Raw genomic sequence first — 3,578 nt, 5'->3', positions numbered from 1 at the left:
TATAGGTACCCTACAAAGGTGCTAACCTGATGCTCAGAAATGACAGAATGTCACAGTCTCCCCATGCCAGAAAAATTTCGTTCCGAAATTTATTCGTCAAATCCAGATCATGACTCGCTTGAGAACAAGTAGGGATACTTGCTTTTCATAAAATCTTCTCTTTCCCACGTGTACTCCGGTCCATGCCTCAAAGTCCAATGAACTTTTACAATTGGGATTTTGCTACGCCTCAATTGCTTGACTTCTCCGTCCATGATTTCAATCGGTTTTTCAACAAAGCGCATATGATCATTAATTTGCACATCACCCCATGGTATGACCAGAGTTTCATTGGTTAAGCACTTTCTGAGATTTGACACATGAAATGTATCGTGAATAGCGCTCAGCTCTTGTGGCAGTTTCAACTTATAGGCCACTGGTCCAATTCTCTCAGATACCTCAAAAGGACAAATATATCGGGGACCCAATTTAAGAGTACTTTGTCTCCTTTTTGAAACTCCAATGGTCTCCTCCGGTTATTAGCATAACTCTTCTGGCGATCTCTTGCTGCCTTGAGTCGATCCTTGATGATTACAATCTTGTCCGTAGTCTCTTGGACTATATCAGGTCTAGTTAACTGCCGATCACCAATCTCTAGCCAACTGAGTGGAGGTCTGCACTTGCGTCCATATAATGCTTCATAAGGCACACATTGTCTACTGGCATGATAACTGTTGTATGCAAATTCGACTAACGGAAGGTGCATATCCCAGCTTCCACCAAAATCTATGGCACATGCATGTAACATGTCCTCCAGTGTTTGGATTGTTCTTTCCGTCTGCCCATTCGTCTGAGGGTGGTATGAAGTACTTAGATCCAAGCGTGTACCCAACCTTCCTTGAAGTGATTGCCAAAATCTTGATGTAAATCGACTGTCCCTATCCGAGATAATGGAGATAGGTACTCCATGCCGAGTAATGATTTCATTTATGTAAATCTGAGCCAGCTTCTCCATCTTACAATCTTCTCGGATCGGCAGAAAATGAGCGGATTTCGTCAGTCGATCTATAATCACTCAAATTGTATCATGCCCTTTCCCAGTTCTGGGCAGCTTTGTGATGAAATCCATTGATATTTGTTCCCACATCCATCAGTGAACACAGTGCACTTAGTACCATAAAGGTAGTGCCTCCACATCTTAAGTGCAAATACTACGGCCCCCAATTCTAGGTCATGCGTAGTATAATTCTTCTCGTGCACTTTAAGTTGCCTTGAGGCATATGCAATGACCTTATCTTTTTGCATTAGCATGCATCCTAAGCCTTGGTGTGATGCATCACAATAGACCACAAAGTTTTCCGAACCCTCTAGTAAGGACAAAATAGGTGCATTACATAGCCTTTGCTTAAGAGTCTCGAACGCTTCTTCCTGTTTCTCTCTCCAAACAAATTTCTTGTCTTTCTGGGTTAAAGCTGTGAGTGGTTGCACAGTTTTTGAAAAATTCGCAATGAATCGCCGATAGTAGCCTGCCAAGCCAAGGAATTGTCGAATCTCTATCCGGGTTCTTGGGGCTTCCCATTTCTTAATGGCCTCGATCTTGGCAGGATCTACCTGAATCCCTTTTTCATTAACCACGTGACCAAGAAATTGTACTTCTCGAATCCATAATTCACATTTGGAAAATTTTGCATACAATTTCGGGTTCCTGAGTAGCTCTAATATCATCCTCAAGTGTTGCTCATGATCCTTCTTGCTTTGTGAATAAATTAGTATGTCGTCTATGAAGACGATTACAAATTTATCCAGATACGGTCTGCAAACTCTATTCATCAGATCCATGAAGACTGCCGGTGCATTAGTTAGCCTGAATGGCATAACCAAAAATTTGTAATGACCGTACCGGGTCCTGAATGTTGTTTTGGGGGTGTCCTCTTCCCTAATTCTCACTTGATGGTATCCGAATCGTAGATCAATCTTGGAAAAGTATACAACACCTTGGAGTTGATCAAAAGATCATCGATTCTAGAAAGAGGGTATCTATTCTTGATGGTCAACTTATTAAGTTCCCTATAATCAATGCACATTCACATTGACCCATCTTTCTTTTTAACGAATAGAACTGGTGCACCCCATGGTGAGAAACTTGGTCTTATAAATCCCTTGTCCAATAACTCTTGGAGTTGGCTTGACATTTCTTGCATTTTCGATGGAGCCAAACGATATGGTGCCTTTGCCACTAGGGCAGCTCCAGGGATTAAGTCGATACCGAGTTCGACTTGTCTTGGTGGGGGTAATCCTGGTAAATCCTCAGGAAATAAATGAGGAAACTTCCGAACTACAGGGAAATCGTCAATATATTTATCTTTGACCTTCTTATCAATAACATGTGCCAAGAATGCAACATAATTCTTCTTCAAGTACTTCCGCATCTTCATGCATGATATTATCTTAATTTTTCATTCTGACTCGTCTCCTCGAATTACAATTGGGTCACTTCCTTCTTGAGGAATTCGGATAACCTTTTCCGAACAGACAAGCTTGATTTTTGGATAGCCAATCCATGCCTATGACTATGTGAAAACTTCCTTGCTCAATCGGAATAAGGTCTATGCTAAAATCCTTATTGGCTAAACTTAGAGTGCAATCCATGATTATGTCGCTAGCCTTAATTTCTTGGCCATTGGCAAATTCTATTACGTAAACTTCTTCTAACATTCGGGCCTTTAAGTTAATCTTCGGCTTAAAATATAGTGATACAAAACTTCTATCTGCCCCTGAATCAAATAAAACCAATGCAAATTCATTATTCAAGAGAAATGTACCTGTAACCACATTGGGATCTTGCCTAGCTTCCTTGGCTCCAATCTCAAATGCTCTGCCCCGTGCTTGACCTTCTGGGTTTCCTTGATTGGCTGGTCGGGCTTGGTTGGCATTTGATCCTTGTTTTCTCTTTGGGCAAACATTCCTCATATGGTCTGGACTCCCACAGTCGAAACACAATCACCTTCGGCAATCCTTTGCTGTATGACCCCCTAAGTGGCATCTTTGACAAATGATGCAATTCCCCCAGTGCGGATATTTGCATTTATAGCACTTAGGCTTGCTTCCTTGGTTAATTACCTGAGTCTGCACCCCAAAATTTCCTACTAGTTTCCTATTCTTGTCAAATCTTCCCTCAAATCTTCGAATCCCATGCTCCTCCATCTTTCTCTTTCCTTTAGCGAATTCTCCAGATTGAACAACATTATTTGTGAGCTTGGTGGCAATGTCTATTACCTCCTGAAGGGTCTTTGGGTTTGCCGAGGTGATGTTTCCTCGAATCTCTGGAGACAATCCCTAAATATATCTCTMGATTCGAACTTCCTCGGGTGTCACCAGATGTGGCACTAGGTTTGCTAACTCATGAAATCGAGCAGTATATGCAGCTATGTTTTCCCTTTTCATCTCATGGTTCCATAACTCCATTTCCAATTTTTGGAGTTCACTTCTTGGGTAGTATTCGTCCTTAAGTAGTTTCTTGAACTCTTCCCACGAAAGTTGATTGGCCGATTCTCGACCCCTAGTCTGAACTAATGTGTTCCACCATGTCAGCGCTCGAC

The sequence above is a fragment of the Cynara cardunculus genome (genome assembly GCF_001531365.2).
Source record: "Cynara cardunculus var. scolymus isolate 2C chromosome LG 8, CcrdV1, whole genome shotgun sequence".
Lineage (NCBI taxonomy): Eukaryota > Viridiplantae > Streptophyta > Magnoliopsida > Asterales > Asteraceae > Cynara > Cynara cardunculus.
Note: the sequence above shows the minus strand (reverse complement) of the source record.